Here is an 11,904-nt window from a genome sequence, read left to right as displayed (position 1 = left end):
CCCGATCCCTGTCCTTAAGTGAGTTGCGAGATATGCGAAAAGATTATAGCCGAGTTCAGGTGAGCACATTGTCACCTGGCTGCTCCGATGCTGGGATAATGGGGCCAGTAGCCTGGAACTAGAGGGAAAAGAAGCCAAACAATTGGGATCCCTTTCTGGGGAAAGGGGCGTTGACAAAGTAATTGGAAAAAAACCACAAGCCCTCAGCCTCTGGAGGCGACTCCTGTCTGGAGTGAAGGAAAGGTATCCCTTTAAAGAAGATGTTACATATCGCCCAGGAAAATGGACAACTATGGAGAAAGGCATCCAGTATCTCAGGGAATTAGCTGTGTTTGAGGTGATTTATGGTGACCTGGATGATCAACGGTCATCCAAAGATCCAGATGAAGCCGAGTGCACACGACCCATGTGGCGGAAGTTTGTACGGAGCGCACCGTCTTCGCATGCAAACTCATTGGCAGTGATGTCCTGGAAAGATGACGAGACACCAACGGTGGCAGAGGTGATAGATAGACTCCGGGATTACGACACAAATATCTCTTCCTCGCTTGTCTCTGCTGTGGAGAAACTATCCCAAGAGGTCCAGCAACTCAAAGAAGATCTGTCCTACTCCCCACCTTCACAGGGTAGTGTCTCAGCTGTTAGGAATAAGCGTCCTTTGGCTCAAAGAAGGGGATACACACCACGGGCCACCCTATCGTTCTACCTGCGTGACCATGGAGAGGACATGATGAGGTGGGATGGCAAGCCTACTTCGACCCTACAGGCACGAGTACATGAACTGCAAGGAAGAACAGTCACTCAGGGAGGCTCTTCCAGGAAAGCTGCTGCTCCAGTTTCCAGCGAGCAAGTCCCCAAACAGAGGAGTAGAAGCGCAGATTTTATTTCTAAGTGTAATAGAGGGACTCCTGATCCACATTTACAGGAAGTGAGTTGTGACTGCCATGATCAGGACTTAGAGGGGTCCTGCCTCCAGCCAGGTGGAGGAAAGGGATAACCGGGCTTACTGGACTGTGTGGATCCGATGGCCTGGCACGTCTGACCCACAGGAGTATAAAGCTTTAGTGGACACTGGCGCACAGTGCACCTTAATGCCATCAAACTATATAGGGGCAGAACCCATCAGCATTGCTGGAGTGACAGGGGGATCCCAAGAGCTAACTGTATTGGAGGCCGAAGTGAGCCTAACTGGCAATGAGTGGCAGAAGCACCCCATTGTGACTGGCCCAGAGGCTCCGTGCATCCTTGGCATAGACTACCTCAGGAGAGGGTATTTCAAGGACCCAAAAGGTTACAAGTAGGCTTTTGGTGTAGCTGCCTTGGAGATGGAGGAAACTGAACAGCTGTCTACCTTGCCCGGTCTCTCAAAGGACCCTTCTGTGGTGGGGTTGCTGAAGGTCAAAGAACAACAGGTGCCAATCGCCGCCACAGCAGTGCACCGGCGGCAATATCGCACCAACAGAGACTCTCTGATCCCCATCCATAAACTCATTCACCAACTGAGGAGCCAAGGAGTCATCAGTAAGACCCACTCACCCTTTAACAGTCCCATATGGCCAGTCCGGAAGTCTAATGGAGAGTGGAGACTAACAGTAGACTATCGTGGCCTGAACGAAGTCACTCCACCGTTGAGTGCTGCTGTGCCAGACATGCTAGAACTTCAATACGAACTGGAGTCAAAGGCGGCCAAGTGGTATGCCACAATTGATATCGCTAATGCATTCTTCTCAATCCCTCTGGCAGCAGAGTGCAGGCCACAGTTTGCTTTCACATGGAGGGGTGTCCAGGACACCTGGAATCGACTGCCCCAGGGGTGGAAACACAGTCCTACCATTTGCCATGGACTGATTCAGACTGTACTGGAACAGGGAGAAGCTCCAGAACACCTTCAGTATATTGATGACATCATTGTGTGGGGCAACACAGCAGAAGAAGTTTTTGAGAAAGGGAAGAAAATAGTCCAAATCCTTCTGAAAGCTGGTTTTGCCATGAAACAAAGTAAGGTGAAGGGACCCGCACGAGAAATCCAGTTCTTAGGAATCAAATGGCAAGATGGTCGTCGTCAGATTCCAATGGATGTGATCGACAAAATAGCAGCCATGTCTCCACCAACTAGCAAAAAGGAAACACAAGCTTTCTTGGGCATTGTGGGTTTTTGGAGAATGCATATTCCAAATTACAGTCTGATTGTGAGCCCTCTTTATCAAGTGACCCGGAAAAAGAATGATTTCAAATGGGGCCCTGAGCAACGACAAGCCTTTGAACAGATTAAACGAGAAATAGTTCATGCAGTAGCTCTTGGGCCAGTCCAGGCAGGACAAGATGTAAAAAATGTGCTCTACACTGCAGCCGGGGAGAATGGCCCTACCTGGAGCCTCTGGCAAAAAGCACCAGGGGAGACCCGGGGTCGACCCCTAGGGTTTTGGAGTCGGGGATACAGAGGGTCCAAAGCCCGCTATACTCCAACTGAAAAAGAGATATTGGCAGCATATGAAGGGGTTCGAGCTGCTTCAGAGTGGTTGGTACTGAAGCACAGTTGCTCCTGGCACCCCAACTGCCAGTGCTGGGCTGGATGTTCAAAGGAAACATCCCCTCTACACACCATGCGACTGATGCTACGTGGAGTAAATGGGTTGCACTGATCACCCAGTGGGCTCGAGTAGGAAACCCCAGTCGCCCAGGAATCTTGGAAGTGATCATGGACTGGCCAGAAGGCAAAGACTTTGGAATATCACCAGAGGAGGAGGTGACACGTGCTGAAGAAGCCCCACTGTATAACAAACTGTCAGAAGATGAGAAGCAATATGCCCTGTTCACTGATGGGTCCTGTCGCCTTGTGGGAAAGCACCGGAGATGGAAGGCTGCTGTATGGAGTCCTACACGACAAGTAGCAGAAACTGCTGAAGGAGAAGGTGAATCGAGCCAGTTTGCAGAGGTAAAGGCCATCCAGCTGGCCTTAGACATCGCTGAACGGGAAAAGTGGCCAGTGCTCTATCTCTATACTGACTCCTGGATGGTGGCAAATGCCTTGTGGGGCTGGCTGCAGCAATGGAAGCAAAGCAACTGGCATCACAGAGGCAAACCCATCTGGGCTGCCACATTGTGGCAAGATATTGCTGCCCGGGTAGAGAAACTGGTTGTAAAGGTACGTCATGTGGATGCTCACGTCCCCAAGAGTCGGGCCACTGAAGAACATCGGAACGACCAGCAGGTAGATCAGGCTGCCAAGATTGAAGTGGCTGAGGTGGAACTGGACTGGCAGCATAAGGGTGAACTATTTACAGCTCGGTGGTCCCATGACACCTCAGGCCATCAAGGGAGAGATGCAACATACAGGTGGGCTCGTGATTGAGGGGTGGACTTGACCATGGATGTTATTGCACAGGTTATCCACGAATGTGACACATGCGCTGCAATCAAGCAAGCGAAGCGGGTAAAGCCTCTGTGGTATGGGGGACGATGGCTGAAATATAAATATGGGGAGGCCTGGCAGATTGACTATATCACACTCCCACAGACCCGCCAAGGCAAGCGCCATGTGCTTACAATGGTAGAAACAACGACTGGCTGGCTGGAAACATATCCCGTCCCCCACGCCACTGCCCGGAACACTATCCTGGGTCTTGAGAAACAAGCCCTGTGGCGACATGGCACCCCAGAGAGAATTGAGTCAGACAACGGGACTCATTTCCGAAATAGCCTCATAGACAGCTGGGCCAAAGAGGACGTTATTGGGTGGGTGTATCACATCCCCTATCACGCACCAGCCTCTGGGAAAATTGAACGGTACAATGGACTGTTGAAAACTACACTGAGAGCAATGGGGGGGTGGGACATTCAAGCACTGGGATACACATTTAGCAAAAGCCACGTGGTTAGTCAACACGAGGGGATCGGCCAACCGAGCTGGCCCTGCCCAGTCAGAAATCCTACATACTGTGGAAGGGGATAGAGTCCCTGTAGTGCACACAAAAAGTATGCTGGGCAAAACAGTCTGGGTTCTTCCTGCCTCCACGAATCCCATTTGTGGGATTGCTTTTGCTCGAGGACCTGGGTGCACTTGGTGGGTGATGCGGGAGGATGGAGAAATCCGATGTGTGCCTCAAGGGGATTTGATTTTGGGTGAAAACAGTCAATGAACTGAATGGCACAATGTGAACTGCTATATAATACTGTGTGTCACCTCTGCGTTGTATCAATGATATCAGAGTACGAGCCTCCCAACCCATGGAAGATCAACTATGAAACAAGCCGTGCAGCAGTGATGGAACGATGACTGACTCGGTATGCAGCAACCCAACGCCACACACACCATCTCTCCCACCCGGAAAGACTGATACAACAGATGGAGCCCAGAGTCATGGACTGGGTGAACTCAATGGACATATTAATGGACATTTTACAGGGAAGGTCCATGAACTAAGGGAATGATGTCTGTGTATTATGTTAAAGGATGGGAAGGGGAGGGGTGGTGGTTGGTACGGTTGTATTGGATCATATGGGACCTGGGCATGGTGTAAATGGTATGGAATAAGGGGTGGAGAATGTGCTGGTTTTGGCTGAGAAGGGGTTAATTCTCTTCACTGTGGGGGTCGGCTACCTTTCCAGCTTCCCGCGCTCTGCCGCGTGGTGGGGGGGGCTGGGAGGGGCAGGGCCATGGTGGGGACGGCTGACCCCGACTGGCCAATGGCAGGTTCATTCCATACCATGTGACACCATGACCAGTATATTGAGGGGGGGGCAGTGGCAGCGCGGGGGCGGCGCGGCGTCGGGTCGGCGGGCGGTGAGCGGCTGCAGCGCGTGCGGTTTGTTCCGGCGGTTCGTTCCCCCTCTCCCCTCCCTTCCCCCCTCCCCCGGGGCTTTGCGCCTCTCGTTGTTCTCCCTTACATTGCATTTCTACTGTTGTTTCTTTTAATTTTAATTATTAAACTGTTCTTATCCCAACCCACGAGCGTTGCCCTTCTGATTCTCTCCCCCATCTACCGGTGGGGGAGTGAGCGAGCGGCTGTGTGGGGCTGAGCTGCCGCTAAACCACGACACGCGGGTGCAAGAAAGTGAGTTTAGCAGACTCAGCACCCAGCTGAAAACCTGCAGGAGGTGGTTATGTCCAAGGTTTGAGTTGGGATACGGCTCCCTGGCTTGTCCCCTCAAGCCAAGACCCTGCGTGCTAGCAGCGCGTGAGCTGGGACAGGAGCTGGCCACAGCCCTGAACACTCCATCAAGGTGCCCCTGCTGGGGGGAATGTCCCTGCCATGGGAGTCCAGCTGTGGTACATCCTCTGTGTTTCCCTCTCCTACCTTTCTGTCCCCACCTCTTTTATTTTTAAGCGGTCACCTGTGACCAGAAAAAATTGCACTGTGGCTGCTGGGTAAATGAGCGGCCTGTACTTTGGCATTTATGACTACTGGAGGTTTAACCCTGAACTGCTCTGGGTGCCTATGTCTCTCCTTAAAATCAGAACAGCTTGACTTGCAATCAGTTAATCCTTTAATTCAGCTTTGATTGCTGAAGGTGTGAATAATGTCTCCTAGCCACCAGGCAAGTGGGTGCCCTGCCTGAGCCACCATCTGTGTCCTCTATTACATCCACAGGATACTTTGCGCTACCTCTGCTATAGTGGGGTGAATTGGCCTCTGCAGGTGTCTACCCCCTGGGATGACAGAGGCATCCCAGATTTAACTTTTAGAGGGCAAAACCAGAGCAAGATGGTCCTTCTTTTTGCTTTCTTCAATTTGTTAAGTACTCTGTCACAGACAGAGCCTGCAAGTGTTACTAATAGAAATGTTATGCTAATGAGTAAAAAGCTGATTGCTCTTCTGGTGTAAAATGCTCCCCGGAGAAGTTGTTTGCTGCTGTGCTTTTAAATCTGTGCTAGCGTCCCTCGTGGTAGACAAGAAAGGAGATACAGGTTGGTAGTTCCAGCTTCCCTGGAGCCCACTGTCATTACACAGGTCTCATGTCCTTGACTAAAGGCCAGCCAGGTCTTTTCATGGGGATTTCCCACCTGAAGGGGAATGTGCAAGAGGAACAAATATCTTGTTTGTAATAGGATCTCCATGAAGTCTTTCCTGCTGTTTGTCTATGTTATTTCTCCATAGCATGTTTATAGAAGACAATGTTGATATCAGCTCAGGGTTGTGGGACTCCTAGAGCCAGCACTCAGTAGCAACATTTGGTTCAATGCGAAAATTTTTACTGCTGCATATAAAAAAGAATTGCCTAGGATATAGTGGACTGTAAATTGATTGAAGTTTGGGATCAAAGCCCTACAACACATTCAAGGTCTTGTTTTCCATTCCCTGGTCTAACCAGGAGATAGCTTTTTGTTCTCTCCTACATGCCAGAGTACCACAAGGGCAGACTGCTCCCAAAGGGATAGGAATCCCAGTGTGATGGCACAGCCAGGCATGCAGGGGACTTGTCCATCACTGTTTCCATGCAAGGTGAGCATCATGGGCCCTCGGATAGCAGTCAGGGTGAGCCCAGAGTCCAGATCCTCTGGGAAGCTAGTGGTGATGAGGCAGGTCTGAGGTTGGGATTGGTTCTGGGGACAGTATATTGGACACAGCCCAGGGATCACCAGGCAGGTCCAAGGTCTGGCTGGGAAGTCTGTCTGTGGGTTGGGGTCTGGTCCAACAGGGCCATGGCCAGGCAGGGGCAGAGCTGTGATGGAGCTGGGGATCAGTGCTCCCCCAGCATTGCTGGGGCAGGGACTGATGGGCTGAGCATGAACAGGCTCCTAGAAGCTTGTCACTGGAGGCCCCTGGCGAGGCTGAAAATAAGGGAGTTGTAATGGTGTTGTAAGAGCTGGTGATGCCTTTTGGTAAGGGATGTCTCTTGCAGCACTGCACAACTAACTAGTGTTTCTCCAAGGCTTGTTCTCTCTTTCTGCCCAGGCACATGGTCCTGGTGTGCTCTGGCTGTGGTGTCCATCCAGGTTTCACATGGCAGAAGAGTGGCAGGGGTTTCTGCTGTGGTGGACACCACCAGCAGGTGCAGATGATGGGAGAAGGGTGTTAGTGATCAGAGGGGTGCGTGTTGAAGGGCAAAACCTCTGGTGGAGGGGAGAAAAACAGCTCTCAGCTGAGGTCTTGCAAGGCTATGGATATGGCTGTGCTGATACCCTCAGTCACTGCCAGTGACCAGACTCCCCAAAAGTAATTAGTTTTCCACTTCCACTGTGATTTTTAGGGTTAGTGGCACAAAGCCATTTCTCCCCATACAGCACCCTTTTCCTGTAACATAACCGATCATTATACCTACAGAGCACAGCCACATTCCCCCACCTTATGCAACTCCTACCAAAGCATCTGAAGCAAGAAATTTTTCTGGTTCCTTCCTTGTTCTTGCAACAGTCATCAGGAGCTGTTAGGGCCACGTCACACTTCAACTAGACTTTGCCATCACTTTTCCCAGTGTTGAGGCACCTGCATGAGCAGAGTGTGTGGGCAAGGGGCCGATGGATGATGCTGTGGGTGCTCTGGGAGAGGGCTGCTGCATCCTGCTGACCAGCCCACCCCAGAATTCCCACCCCAGGTCCAGCCCCAGGCAGACATGTGCCCTGAAGCCCCCACACCTCTGCCTAGGCTTTCTGCTCCTTTATCCCTGCAGCTGGAAATGCCGAGGGGATTAAAATTCCATGGGAGTCTAAAAGCTCTCAGGAGGAGCTTTGAAATCTGCTCAGCTTGGCCTTTTGTGCCCTCCCACCTCTGCTCCTCCGAGAGCTCTTAATAGTCCCAAAACTTTTATTATTTTCCACATTGCAAAACAGTAATTACTGGAAAGGATGAGGTGGTTTGAGAGCCAGGGTCCAGTGGTGCCTTCGGGGCTGTGCCAGCCCCAGGCAACTAGGGAGTGGAGCAGTGAGGATGGGAGGAGCAGTTCCCCTCAGATTTTATCTTGATGAGAACATCTTGACCAATGACCAGGAAACAAATTCCTCTGCCGCTTGGGGGGGAGAGGGGAACTGAAATGTCAAGCTTGCCCTTGGGCTCCTTAGAGATCCCTGGGCAGGGGAGGTCTTTTGCTGATGGTATGGTGGTCACCAATGCCGACAGGGAAGACATGCCCGCCCAGGTCCTGCGTCCAGTATTTAGTCATTGGTGTCATACTTCCTATTGACATCCAAAGAGTAAGATGTTTGTATGGCTTGTGACTGCTGAACTGCCAGATCTGTGTTTGAAAATCTCAAGAGCAGAAGGAAAATTAATTTAACTAGAATTCAAAGGGTCTCCAAAACAGACTAAGCCTTGCTGTTATTCTGAAGCTTTATTTCCATTAATTCCCTTTAATGCTGTTTTAAAATTAAAAAGTGGAAGGGAATGCTGGCCAACAAAGTTTTTGGTGGGTTCAAATCAAGCATTATTAATCCATGAGGAAATGTATTGGCCATAAAAGTGTTTAAATTGGAAGGTGGCTTCAACCAGGACACATATAACAGCATGTAGTTGCAGTGACAGTTTAAAAATTAGCTATTGTGAAGCTCCACGCACAGACAGGGGCTTGGTATTAATGATTACCATGAATTAACAAACTGGAAAGGGGTTGAAAAGCAAGTGGTAGAGTTCAGCTTGACCCACTGGTGAGCTGACCCTTTTCCCCTTCATTTAATGCCCAAATCCCATTTCTGTCCAGAGTCGTTATCCAACAGCAGAACACAATGCTTGGGCACAGTGATGGGTGGCCATGCCGGCCTAGCTGGGCTGCCCGTGGGATGTGAAGGATGATAAGAGGTTCAGTCCCTGCTCCTTGGGCCAGATCCTGCAGTGAGAGCTGCTCCGGCAGCTAGTCAGCGCTGCCAGCCCTGGACCTCGTGCTGCTGGTGCTGCCCTGCAAAGCTGCTTCTTGATCTCTCCCCTTGCTTTTTTTCTTTTGTGTCTTTCTGGTTGCTGGCCTATGCTGCCTGCTCCCACCGGCAGCTCTGTGCCCACAGCTCCTGTGAAGTCACGCTTGGTCCACCCAAATCACCAGCATCCCTCTGCAGCACGTGCAGGGTTGCTCCCCGAGCAAGGCTGGCTGCATCCACCAGGTGCTTTCCTCTGCCTGCTTTAGTGATGTCTCCCTGCTCCTTGGGCAGCCAAAGATGTAGGACCTAGCTGGGTGTCCCCTTGTGGTGGTGAGGTGGCCACTGCTCACCTCCAGGTGTACCTCATGCTTCTCTGCTCTTGTTCTCCTCTCACCATGGGGTCTTCTTGACCAGCTCCGCCACTGTCTTGCCTCTGTCCCCATCCTGGTGACCTAGGCTCTGTGACCACAGTGGACTGTCCCTGCTCACACCCCTACATCTGTGTGCACAGGTGCTCATGTCAGCCACAGCTCCCCCCTCCCCTGGAAATAAGCCACCCTTTCTCCTCACCCATCCACATCCTCTAGGATGGTCCAGCATCTTGCTGTGGGTACATGCCCCCGCAGAAACCGTCTGGCATGCCTCATGGAGCCAGACACAACCATTCTGTGGACAGGAGAGTTGTGCAACCACCTGGTGCATGCCCTGGTGTGGGACCTGGGGGTCCTGTGGGAGAGGAGCTGAGGGCGCTGTGGCCATGCAGGGCAGCTGGCATTCCTGCCCTTTCTTTCCTGACTATCAGTATTTACTGATTTGTTCCCACAGATCTTTGGAAAATACACGGGAAGTGGGGGTGAATGTTATCAGGCTCCAGCTGCTCTATTTGCAAGTGTGTCTTCAGCAGGAATGATTAACCCACTGCGTTTTTCTGCCTTCCTTTCTAAAAGATCTTCAAGAATGTCACAGCTCTCAAAGTTGCACAGAGTTGCTGGTAAGCCTGTTAACCTTTGGGTTAATTAAGCAAACTGAAATCCTTCATTAGGAGGAATGGCACTAATTGCATATCCGAGAGGGTGAGTTTTGCATGGACCACTGGCTGGCAGAGCAGCAACCACTGCTGACTTCAGCAAAGGGGCTGGGGAGTTAGTGGCGGCTTGCTTGTGAGAGGAGGTCAAGAAAATCTGTTTCCTCATTGATGCTCGGCCAGTTGGTATTTGCTGGAGGGGGGGATGTGCACAGAGAGGATTGCAGGGCTGTGGCACTCTCCCGCAGAGCTGCTGTGCAAAGCAGAAAGGGTCGAACTGCTGGTACCTGGCTGTCAAGCCGACATTAGTTTCCAACCTAAAAATGCAAACCTGTAATAGCATGACATGGTAAGCAGCTCCGGACAAGGGGCTACAGTCTGCAGCTGAGCTTAGTGTTCTGAGCCAGGAGGAGCTGCTTAAAATTGACAGAGAGCTCTTTGTTTGCTGTGTACAGTTTATAAATTAAGCAATACTTAGAAGCAATACTTAGAAGCAAATATTGGTTCAAACAACATCAGCTCCCACTCTCCAGTGGCCAGTTCAGCTCATCCCAGGTAGAAAACAGCATATTGCAACACAGTCAAAACCTGACACCAAGTATTTCTCCTAACCAGCAGGGAAACTGGTTTGTGGCATTTCCTGAAAAATAAACTACATACAATGACTCTGGAATTGGAGCACAGCCTCAAAATTGACCCCTAGGTCCAAACAGGGGCTGAAAGCATGTTTCTGGAAAGACTGCCACAGCTCTCCAGGTATCTGTCAGGCCTTGGCAACCACAGGGAATAATGAGCTGGTCCAAGTCCACCATCAGCCACGGACATACTTGCCAAGCTGGCACTCCCATGGTGTGTTTTACAGCTTCTGCAAGCCCCGTGACAGCCTGGACTCCAGGGGACGAGTGACTCCCTCTTCCAGGAGGGACCCGGCACACAGCTTGCCAGCCTGGTGACCCCTAGGAACAGCAGCATTAGCTCCAGAGACCTCCACTGCTGGATAGGAGCACCTCTGTGGAAATAACTGCTCCAGATTGTCAGGCGAGATGCCTATGTTGATGTGGCCTTGACTGCAGCTTTCCCACTCCCTGGTTAATGCTTTCCACCCCACCCCACCCCCCACCACAGACACAACCAGAGCTCGGCTCCAGCCTTCATGCAGCTGTGCTGGCTCCAGGAGGGGCTGCTCTGCCGTGGGGAGCAGCCAGCTCTGTGATAAAGCCGAGCCCTCTCCCAGACAGTTGTGCCAGCTCCAACTTTATCCCAATTACAACAAATGTCCTTTCCTTGGGCCACAACCAAAACTCCAGTCCAGCCTCATCTCAACCACAAACCACAGCATACACATATGGGGTTGCAATAATAAGGAAGATGTAGAAATAAGCAGTATTATTATACCTTCAATTTTACTTAGTGTGGGGCCAAGCCCTGTTCTTTCCATGGGGTTCAGATGTGTTTACACATCACCAATGGTTGGTCAGAGGGTGTGTTAATGTGTATTTCTTCATCACCCGTGTAATTTTTAGCAGCATCCTCTTTCTGAAAACAGAACAGCCAAGTTCTGTAATGTTGCAATACAACGAACTTGAGACGTGTAACAGTAATTCAGCTTTTTTCATTGAGTTGTACACCATAGAAAGCTTGATGTTTTCTGGATAACGAGGACAAAGTCTGAGAGGCACTGGCTCAGCTCTGTCCTTTCTGGTAAAGCTGCTCCTGCTTGCATGAGCCAGAGCATTGACCTCTTACCTTGAAAGACAACAAGAATTTCCATCATTAGTAAGAATTGGCCCTTGCTGTTCAATCTCAGCTTAGTCAGCCAGATACATGCATTTGGGCATGGGAGGAGCTCTCTTTTTGCACAAAACCGTGCACCCAGGCAGTGAGGTACGGATCTAACTAGAACTTGTAGAAGTATGTATGTGTATTTAGTGAGAGAGAGGACCTGCTGTGTGGATAAACGTGCATTTTCTAACAAAAAATTTGGAAAAGCAGTTATCTGATAGACGTTCAGGGTAAGAAGCTGGTTGCACCAAGAAGTTTGCCCCTCCTGGAATCCAAAAGGAAGGCATTTTTAAGCTGGAGGCCACCCAGAATA

The sequence above is a fragment of the Phalacrocorax aristotelis genome, chromosome 7 (assembly GCF_949628215.1).
Source record: "Phalacrocorax aristotelis chromosome 7, bGulAri2.1, whole genome shotgun sequence".
Classification (NCBI taxonomy): Eukaryota; Metazoa; Chordata; class Aves; order Suliformes; family Phalacrocoracidae; genus Phalacrocorax; species Phalacrocorax aristotelis.
This window is presented reverse-complemented; position numbering follows the sequence as displayed.